This window comes from Benincasa hispida, chromosome 1 (genome assembly GCF_027475165.1).
Source record: "Benincasa hispida cultivar pf3 chromosome 1, pf3_genome.v1.1, whole genome shotgun sequence".
Taxonomy (NCBI): Eukaryota; Viridiplantae; Streptophyta; class Magnoliopsida; order Cucurbitales; family Cucurbitaceae; genus Benincasa; species Benincasa hispida.
In genome coordinates this window covers 41,272,750-41,284,371 of record NC_143478.1, presented here as the reverse complement: position 1 = coordinate 41,284,371, position 11,622 = coordinate 41,272,750, and positions in this window count along the sequence as shown.

Genomic DNA, 11,622 nt, shown 5'->3' with positions numbered 1-11,622 from the left:
ATGTCAAGACTGCATTTTTTAATAGTAATCTTGATGAGACTATCCATATGGTCCAACTAGGGGTATTCATTGACCAAGATCAATAGTAAAATTTTGCAAGCTTAATTGGTCCATTTATGGACTGAAATAAACATCTAGATCTTGGAATATAAGATTTGATACTACGATCCAATCTTATGGCTTTGATAATAACATTGCCGAAACTTGTGTCTACAAGACATCAATAGTTCAATAACTTTCCTAGTTTTATATATGGATGATATCCTACTCATTGGGAATGAATTAGGTTGTCTTTCTAACGTTAAGAAATTGTTGGCTGCTCAATTCCAAATGAAAGATTTTGGAGAAGCATAGTTTATTTTTGGGTTCCAAATTATCAAGACCATAAGAACAAAACTTTGGCCTTGTCTCAAGCATCATATATCGACAAGATGCTTGTCAGATATTCGATCAGAATTCCAAAAAGAGTTTATAACCTTTCAAACATGTAATTATCTTGTCTAAGGAATAGTGTCTTAAGACACCTCAAGAAGTTGAGGAAATTAGACGGACTCTCTATGCATCGGTATTGGGTAGCCTAATGTATGCTATGTCGTGTACTAGGCCATACATTTACTATGCAGTTGGATTGCCAGTAGATATCAATCCAATCCAGGATTCAAATCATTAGATTGTAGTTAAGACAATCTTCAAGTATCTTAGGAGAACAAGGGACTATATGCTTGTGTATCGTGTTAAGGATTTGATCCTTATAAGATACACTGACTCTGATTTTCAAACTTTGATAAGGATTCTAGGGAATCCACATCAGAATCAGTGTTCATTCTAAATGGAGGAGCTATATTATGGTGTAGTGTCAAGTAAGGTTGTATTGTTGACTCCACCATTGAGGTTGAGTACATAGCTGCTTGTGAGGTTGTTAAGGAAGCAATCTGGCTTGGGGAGTTTTTGACTAATTTGAAAGTCATTCCAAACATGTCAATGTTCATCACCCTTTACTGTGATAATAGTTGTGTTGTGGCGAATTCTAAGGAACCCAGGAGTCACAATAGAAGAAAACATATAGAGTGCAAATACCATCTAATATGGAAGATTGTGCAATGAGGAGACGTGATTGTCGCAGAGATTGCTTTGGAGCACAACATTGTTGATCCATTTATAAAGGCTCTCACGGTTAAGATTTTTTAGGGTCACCTGGAGAGTCTAGGTTTATGAGATATGTGTCACTTGGTCTAGGGTAAGTGGAAGATATGTATTAGGTATAGTGTATGCCCTAATTTATTGTATTGTATAGTGATGCGTTATTTTATTAAGTGGAAATATAGATGATATGCGTTGATGGAATTGCATTGTGCACTCAAGTTTCCCCAGCGGAATTCAAGTGTAAATTCCTCTGAGTTTCCTGGTAAATCCAGGGTCGAACACAGGGACTTGTGAAAAGAGATTGCGTTGATAATTTTTTACGAAAACTTTGTAGTAACCGGGAAAATAAATAAAGTGTTTGGTTGTTGATTGCGTTGATTAAAAATAAATAAAAAATGCGGTAGAGTTTGAAAAGAATTAGAAAACGGGAAATGAGATGAATATGCGGTGAACAGGTTGAGAAAGATTTCGGCTAACACTCCTTAGAATGCATTCATACTTGCGATCACGCAACATGCATACAACAGTAAACCACCTCTCGGTGCGAATACCATAACTTCTAAGGTTAGAACGCATGTGATAAATATGCGATAAGTCTACAGGATTTACACACAAACCTCTATTCCTATTTATGCGATGATAAGATGACATCCACACAAATATGCGACCACATAATATCATTCTTATTCCTAGGATGCATGCGATGCAAGTTGACAAACAGAGCTTATCTCTAAGTCTCTGTCTCTTGTTTATGCAAGCCTAATCTTGCTCTTTTGAGTCTAGATTCTAACCTAGCTCTCTCGAGACATTAGGTTCTTTCTTTAGACTCTCTCTCGAGTAGCTCTAAAGGGTAATTTGCACAACATAAAACAAGACAATCGCAAGCAATGAACTTCTAGGTCATGTTAGCTTAGTTCTTCTCAATCCATTGAACTAATTTAGCTACTCATGCGTATTACGAGAGTGAGCAGATGTAGAAATAGAACTTCCATTGAATAGATATGAAGATGAAGTACAAAATAACAATGCAAGTATAGTAAAGAGCCTGGTAGCAATTTATGGCTGCCAGGCGTTTACACTGTTTCTACTCGTGCTCTAAAGATATTCTTGCTCTCGCGAGAGTCGGCCCGCTCTCTGCTCTTACGCCCCAAGGTTCTCTCTCGAGTTGCCCTGGGCGATCTCCAGCACCATCATTCTTCTCTTGCTCCGCCGTAAAATGGGAAAGAAAACTATGAATAGAAGCAACTGGTTAACTCGTCAACCGATCAACCAAACAACTCCTTTTCTGAAGAATGCACTTGGTATTTATAGGGCATCAATGGTGAAAGGCGGCTTCTCTCTCCCGATTGTATAGATGGGACAACTTTAATTCATGATTGATGCGCCGAATAATTGTCATCGATAAATCTGAATGTACTTCATGACCGTTATCGGCTGTCAATCTAATTTAGATCTGACTATCATCAGCTTTCTATCCCATCACTTTTAATTATCCTTTCACCCGGATGCCTTACCATGTTGCACTGACCAAGTTGCGGCGATTCTTCTCGAGTGAATGTTTGCGAGCACGATCAATGCAAGGTCTTGCGGTGATGTTGCCTCGACCAAAAATTTCGTATGATCGCAATCTTGCATTGTGTTAACGCATATTCTGCACAAAAATACAAAAATCAATAGTTCTAATGCGCTGAACGCATGCGACCGCAATATTATAGAATTTATGCTTAATGGATGCAATTTAACATATTTTATCAATGCAATCCAACATTGTTTAATAACTTAGCACTATGATAACGTGCATTTCTGCCTGTTATCACACCCCCAAATTTAAACAATGCTTGTCCTCAAGCATAAGCTAAAGATTCCTATATACCAAGGATATTTTCTTTACAAGTCCACCGCAAAGTTCTTTTCCTAGATTTCTCAAGGATACTTCATTCAAGTCCTATATACCAGAATTTTCTTAAGTCTTATTCAAGTCTCTCTTCTTAAAATATTTCTAAGACCTAGGGACTGCAAGTTTAACTTTCAAAAAGAAAATTTTCCACCGGGGTGTCAAATGATTTATCCTTGCACAAAAATTTTCTTTATTCCAATTTTTTTCTGACCTTGTGCTGATTCGTGTGCCTTGCCTTCGTTTTGGCTTGCCCTCGCGGGTATCATACGAACATCCAACTACGGACAATGCACTCTTTCTCAAACTAAACTCATACCGATTTGGAATTGGAGTTGCGATCATTGATTTATGCGTTGATCCTGGTGACTTATTTTCGTTTTGGCTTGCCCCCACGTGTGTCATGCAGACATCCAACTATGGGTAAGTGCCTTTCACAACTTAACTCTTATCAACATGGGTTTCCCATTGCGTTGACAGTGGAGTTGTTATTCTAAAAAAAAAATCTTTTTTTTCTTTCTTTCTTTCTTTTTTTTTTTTTTTTGAATACCTCATCCCCAAATTTAAAATGCGGCAATGTCCTCATTGCCAAAAGATTAAAATAAGTCATGTGATGGTCATAGAATGCGTTGTAAAGAAAGTTTGAAGAAAGCTAGCAAACCCCTAATTTCGAGAAATATTTCATGAGGTGACTATCTTAAGATTAAGTTGAAATCATACTTGGCAAAGAAACAGAATGCGGTGACTCGCTAAATTTATCTATGTCAAATGATTGCGATGATTAAAGAGGATACAGTGATAAAACTTTGAAGACTAAAATGCAATGTGATAGAGCAAAATTGGAAAGAAAGATAAGGAAGAATACACCCCCAAATTTTGCGTTTTTGCCCGCATTGTATTGACGCATCCATCTTTGCGGTGATCTCTCTTTTTTAGGTTGCAGTGATGGAATAAGATAAGTGCTTCTTCGCGTAACATCTCCGCAATCCAGCACCTCGATCGTTGTAAGAAAAACAAAGAAAGGGTCAAATTATTTTAAACAAAATAAAAATCATTATCGTAATTTTTTTTTTTTAGAAATAAAGAAAGTGATAGTGAAATAAGGATATATCAGAATTTGAAAAGATAGTAAAAATTTCAAGTAGTGGAGAAAAGAGTTGAAGACTTGAGGTTTCCTAAAACTTGCGTCCCTAATAAGTTGCGATCATTTGATAACGCAGGGACCACTAATTTTCAGCTGGTTTGCTCACGTCCAAGGTTGCTTTTCTTGCTTTTCTTTGTCTTCTAGGGTCTTTATTGCCTTAATCCGGAGCTTTTCCCTATGAATTCTCATTACAATTTCCCCTTTTCGCACATCAATTTGAGCACGACCGGTTGAAAGGAATGGTCATCCCAATATGATGGGCGCATCTTCATCCGCTTTATAATCCAAAATGAGGAAGTATGTCGGCAAGATGAATTTATCGATTGAAATTGCGGCATTTTTCAACTCTTCTTAAGGATATATTCGAGATCTGTCCGCAAGCAGGAGAGTTTCCTTTGTGGGCATAAGTGTACCGACATTCAATTGTTTGAAGATTGATAGTAGCATTATTTTTATACTTGCCCCAAGATCGTATAGTGACTGGCCATTGAAGGTCCCTCCGATAGAGCATGGGATTGTGAAGATTCCCGGGTCGCCTATTTTAGGTGGGATCATAACATTTTGCGCCGCAGCCACTATTGCGATATTTTCTTCCTCAATTTGTTCCTCTTTCAATCTTTGCGGAGTTACTGGTGGTTGTACTTTTTCTGTCTCAAGATCTAGAGGCTTAAGGGTGGACGCATCTTCAGGGTTTATTTTCTCGGGCTTCTCCAAACTATAGGTCAGCAGGTCTTCGGTTATCACGCATTCAAGTTGGTCACAATGCGCTTCTTCACTACTTCCGCAGTCGTGTCGTCACTTAGCAAGGAGACTACTAAGCATTTTTCCTTCCCATTACCCCCAGCATTGCGAGGGAGCTCAGTTGAGCTCGGTAACACTCCTTACGGTCTATTTTCCAGCTCACTCGGAATCTGGCCCATCTGTAATTCAAGATTGTGGATGGACGTGGCCTGACTTTGAAGCACCGTCTCATTTTTCTCTATATATTGCTTCAATAGGCTCTCCAAAGAAGAGGATTGAGGTGGTTATGTGAGCTGCTTGCTTGATTGCTCGGTTGACCGTTGTTGCGTTGAAAGAATCCTGGTGGCCCCTCTTTTTGTGCCATAGGTTGAAAATTGGTTACTCCAAGCAAAATTGGGGTGGTTTCTCCACCCGGGGTTGTATGTATTGGAAAAGGGATTATCTCTCATGAAGCATATCGACTGCGGGTTTGTTGGGCCTTCCTCCATCGGGTGAGCATCACCGCAAAGGACACAATTTGCATTCGTTTGTGTAATTGCACTGACCTGCCCTTTCTTTGCTCTCGTATTATTAATTGCGATGCCTTGTATTAAACTCATCATCGCAATCATTTGATTTTGCAGGGATGCGATGACCCCATTATTTGTGTCGTTTTCTTTGACTCTTAATCTCTGATCGCTTTCCCTCCAATCCTCATGATTTTTGGAAATGCGATCAAGTATACTCTTAGCCTTCTCATATGTTTTGTCGAGTAGATCACCAACGGCTACAGCATTGGCAGCAGTTTGCGAAAAGGGATTCAATCCTTGGTAGAAAATCTCCATTTATAGGCAATCTGATAAGCCATTGTGTGGACAGTCTCTTACCAATCGTTTGAACCTCACCCAGGCATTGCTGAGCGATTCATCATCTCCTTGTTCAAAATTTGTTATTAATTTTCTTCTCCTAGCGTTTTCATTTGGTGGAAAATACTTCTTCATAAACTTTTCCACCACCTGTTGCCACGAAGTTGTCTCTCCCGATTCGAGAGAGTATACCCAATTTCTCGCCTGATCACACAAAGAAAAGGAAAACAGAGTTAGTCGAATTTCCTCGGTTGAGATATTTGGGAACACAAATGTGTTGCAGATTTCTATGAAGCTCCGAAGGTGTGCGTGCGGGTCTTCGCCACGCCTTCCTCCAAACTGCCCAACAGCCTGGATCATCTGCAACATTACCGGCTTCATTTCAAACCTCGATCCATCTAATGCCAGCCTTATGATTCCTGGAGAGAAATCGTAGAGGTTAGGTGACACATATTCCCCAATGGGTCTATTGCAATCATTCGCCAGAAGGATGGGGTTGGCCATTATATTATTCGCGTTAGCGGCCCTTGTGTCCAGTTGCTCCGCCATTCTTGGTGTTTCTTCTTGTTGTTGTTGGCGGTTTCTTAATCTTCATCCAAAATTCCTCTCAATTTCCAGGTCGTAATTCGCCAGAGATTGAGAGTCCTGTAAAAAAAAAAAAAAAATTTAAAAATTACCGTTAACAAACTATTTTGCCAAAGTCCCTGGCAACAGCGCCAAAAACTTGATGCGTTATTTTATTAAGTGAAAATATGGATGATATGCATTGATGGAATTACGTTGTGTACTCAAGTTTCCCCAGTGGAATTCAAGTGTAAATTCCTCTGAGTTTTCTGGTAAGTCCAGGGTCGAACACAGGGACTTGTGAAAATAGATTGCATTGATACTTTTTTACGAAAACTTTGCAGTAACGGGGAAAATAAATAAAGTGTTTGGTTGTTGATTACGTTGATTAATAATAAATAACAAATGTGGCAGAGTTTGAAAAGAGTTGGTAAACGGGAAATGCAATGAATATGCAGTGAACGGGTTGAGAAAGATTTCGGCTAACACTCCCTAGAATGCGTTCATACTTGCGATCACGCAACATGCATACAACAGTAAGCCACCTCTCGGTGCGAATACCACGACTTCTAAGGCTAGAACGCATGTGATAAATATGCGATAAGTCTACAGGGTTTACACATAAACCTCTATTCCTATTTATGCGATGACAAGAAGACATCCACACAAATATGCGACCACATAATATCATTCCTATTCCTAGGATGCATGCGATGCAAGTTGACAAACAAAGTTTATCTCTAAGTCCTTATCTCTTGTTTATGCAAGCCTAATCTTGCTCTTTCGATCCAGATTCTAACCTAGCTCTCTCGAGACATTAGGTTCTTTCTTTAGACTCTCTCTCGAGTAGCTCTAAAGGGTAGTTTACACAATATAAAACAAGACAATCGTAAGCAATGAACTTTCTAGGTCATGTTAACTTAGTTCTTCTCAACCCATTTAACTAATTTAGCTACTCATGCATATTAAGAGAGTGAGCAGATGTAAAAATAGAACTTCCATTGAATAGATATGAAGATGAAGTACAAAATAACAATGCAAGTATAGTAAAGAGCATGGTAGCAATTTATGGCTACCAGGCGTTTACACTATTTCTACTCGTGCTCTAAAGATATTCTCGCTCTCGCGAGAGTCGGCCCTTTCTCTACTCTTACGCCCCAAGGTTTTCTATCGAGTTGCCTTGGGCGATCTCTGGTGCCACCACTCTTCTCTTGCTCCGCTGTAAAATGGAAAAAAAAAACTTGGAATAGAAGCAATTGGTTAACTCGTCAACCGATCAACCGATCAACAAATAACCCCTTTTCTGAAGAATGCACTTGGTATTTATAGGGCATCAATGGTGAAAGGCGGCTTCTCTCTCCCTGTTGTACAGATGAGACAGCTTTAATTCCTGATTGACGCGCCGAATAATTATCACCGATAAAGCTGAATGTACTTCGTGACCGTTATCGGCTGTCAACTTAATTTGGATCAGACTGTTATCAGCTTTCTGTCTCATCGCTCTTAATTATCCTTCACCTGGATGCGCTGACCAAGTTGCGGCGATCTTTCTCGGGTGAATGTTTGCGAGCGCGATCAATGCAAAGTCTTGTGGTGAAGTTGCGATCGACCGATAATTTCGTATGATCGCAATCTTGCATTGTGTTAACGCATATTCTGTACAAAAATATAAAAATCAAAAGTTCTAATGCGCTGAACGTATGCGACCGCAATATTATAGAACTTATGCTTAATGGATGCAATTTAACATATTTTGTCAACGCAATCCAACATTGTTTAATAACTTAGCACTATGATAATGTGCATTTTTGCCCGTTATCATATAGTGTATTGTATTGTAATAGTTACTTTATTATACACCTCACTAGAGTTTTAGGACAAGTGGCGGATAGTTGGGACTTATGTCCTAAATCTCGTAGTTTGTAATATTGTAAACATTATTATTTATCAATAAAATATAGGGGTATTTTATTCATTAGTCTTGTATAACTTAATCCAATAAACTAAGATCCATTGTTTTTAATGTAACTTAAACAATACGTTGTAGACGTATAGTTGGATCTTGTTTGTTGAACCTAAAAGATCTATAGTATATAAACTTGGGTATATTATCCTTATAACACTATGGATACGACCCACTTTGTAAATACTACAAGTATTGTAAGTGTTACAAACAATTTGATTCACGTCGTTCATGTAATAGACATGCGAGTGGGGGTATCCTATACAAAAAATTTGTATAAGTTCAAACCGCAATAATTAATCTATCACTATAACACCGTTGGTTGAAAAGATTAATATTTTATAAGATGACCGTAGGTAACTCAATTTCAATATTGAGTGAGTTATGGACTCCTGCCTTTGAGGGACTGTCCTTTGATTTGTATGCGTGAGAGTGGCCTAAGTCGCTAACTCAATATGTCTACCATTTTAGGGACAAGACTGAGTAGAGAGTTGGGAATATGACTATACGAGATGAAATTTACTCCTTTCCGTCTTTAGGAAAAGTAGAGAAGTTGTTCCTTTAAGTATTGACTCTGTTTCTTGAATAGTGGGGCCCCTTCCCTCTCATTGGCTCGAGAGAGATTTTTTTTATGATAAGACCATAAACAGGTTGTTCATTAGAGAATCAGTGGAACTTAAGAAACTAGAAACGATAATTGACCCAATTGTAATTATGAATGACTCGTGAAGGATTGACTTACCAGTAGTGGTTATAACCATGGACATACAAATATATCTACAGTGCAAAGAGTGCAACTGTGGGTCTTTAGTGGAATGACCACAGTTAATGAATGTTGATTTAATTAAAGAGTGATATGAAAACTCTAAGATTTGAAAATTAGAAACCCAAATGTTGAACCTCTAATATTGAATTCTAGCCCCAATCAACTTGATAATAATCCTAAAGGGAAGAATTAGGTTTTGATTAATATTTAATCGAAGACCAAGAGATAAGGAGAACTAGTTCCTTACTCCAAGTTCGAACACTCCATAAACAAAATGACCAAACTTACTTGAATGTTCTTAGCATGCAACCACGATTCAAGAATCGCAAAAGTGGTGATGAAACTCTGTCATCTACTAAAAATTTTTCATTCAAAGAAAACCCTAAAACTCAAAACATCAGATTGTTATGTGTTGCCAGTAATGAGGCATTGGAGAATGCAGTCCTAGAGGAGGTGCATAGGTTCAACATATGCTATGCACCCAGGTAGTACCAATATGTACAAAACCTTGAAGAAATCTTATTGGTGGCCTGGAATGAAGAAATATATGGCAAGTTATGTAGACAGATGCTTGATCTGTCAGTAGGTTAAGCTAAAACGTCAGAGGCCTACAGGTTTTTTGAACCCACTTTCAATACCTAAATGGAAATGTGAATATGTGACTATAGATTTTTTGTTTGGCTTACCTAGGACACCCAATGGTTATGATGGCATTTGGATAATTCTAGACAGGATGACTAAGACGACAAAGTTTTTGTCAGTTAGAACCACTTATACCCTTGATTAGTTGGTCAGGATGTATGTGGACAGAGTGGTAAGCTAGTTTGGGCACCAATATCGATTATATTAGATAGAGATATGAGGTTTTCCTTGAAGTTATGGCCTAGTTTGTAGAAAGCACTTGGTACTAAGTTGCATTTTAGTACAACATTTCATCCTCATATAGATGGATAGTCAGAGTAGACGATCTAGACATTAGAAGATATGTTGAGGGCTTGTGTGTTACGATTTAAAGGTAGCTGGGATACACACTTGCCTTTAGCAGAGTTTGCTTATAATAGTAGTTATTATTCCAACATTAGTATAGCTCTGTATGAAGCCCTGATGGAAGAGAACTCCGATTTGTTGGAATGAAGGTGGTGAAAGACAGTTAATCAAGCCAGAGTCAGTACAAATGACTTTAGATAGTGTTAAGTTGATAAGAGAAAATTTGAAAACAGCTCGAGACAGACAAAAAAGTTATGCAAATAAGCGAAGAATAGAGCTCGAGTTTGTGATTGGAGACCTAGTATTTTTTAAATTATCACCATGGAAATGAATACTCTGGTTTGACAGGAAAGGCAAGTTGAGTCCAAGATATATAGGACCCTATGAGATAGTTGAACAAGTCGGGCCAACAGCTTACAGATTAACCTTACCTGCAGAGTTATCTAAGATACATATGTTTCTATGTTAAGGAAGTATGTTCTAGACCATACTCATATTCTACAAGAACAGTCAGGACAGTTGAAGAAAAATTTTTCCTATGAAGAAGAACCGGTACAGATACTAGACAGAAAAGAGCAGGTATTAAGAAACAAAACTATTCCATTCGTTAAAGTACTGTGGAGAAACCATGGAATAGAAGAGGCTACATGGGAAGCTAAAGAACAAATGAAAAATAAGTATCCCCATTTATTTAGTTAACTGAGCTCGAGACAAATTTAAAGGATAAAATTTCTCTAAGGGGAAGGTAAATTGTAAACACTTAAACTTGTTTTACTAGTTAATTATGTTTAAGTCCTCTTAATTATGTATTTAAGCTATTGTAAGTATGTACCATTGATGTTATATTAGTAGCAATGTAGGAAAGGCTTACTGTGTAGATATGTAAGGTTTAAATGAGGAAAAAAAAAATATTCCAAATGTTTGAGAATAAGGCTCTCAGGTGAGATGAAGAGGAATTAACAGAGAGCTCGATGCGACGAAGTCGTTCAAGCTATGCGGCCAAAAGTCCAAGAAGGGGACATCATAACTAAATAAAAGTTCATAAGGTATGGTAAAAGCCATAGGAGAGGGTAAGTTGGCTCTCGTGTGAGAAAGAGTGGGTCGAGGCAGGTAAAGAGGCGTATACGAGTAATCCTATATGAGATTGGTGATAATCAATGTAGGTAGTGTGCGAGCAGTCAAGTTGCCTAGGCAAGTATTTCAAAAGGATGTGAAGGCATGTGTAGGGAGGGTCATGAAATAGTACTGATCAAATGGCTAAGTAATTAATGTATTATTAATTAATTTTAAGTAAAATTAACTCCATGTTATGCAGGAGAGTGGGTGAATGGAGAGTTCCCCTTTTATGTTAAGTGCAGGGTCACTGTATTTTTGGAAGCAATTACAAAAACTTTCTCTTGCTTTTTGTCATTACTTTCTCAAGATAATCTACAGAAAAAATGTTCTCTGTAAAATCTAAAAGATCTCATGTTGAAGATGTGATCTACTTAATTAACTTTTTTCTTTTTAAATTAATGTTTATGTTTGAAGATGTAATCTTTTATTTTTTTCAAACCCTCTCGCACATGCATCACC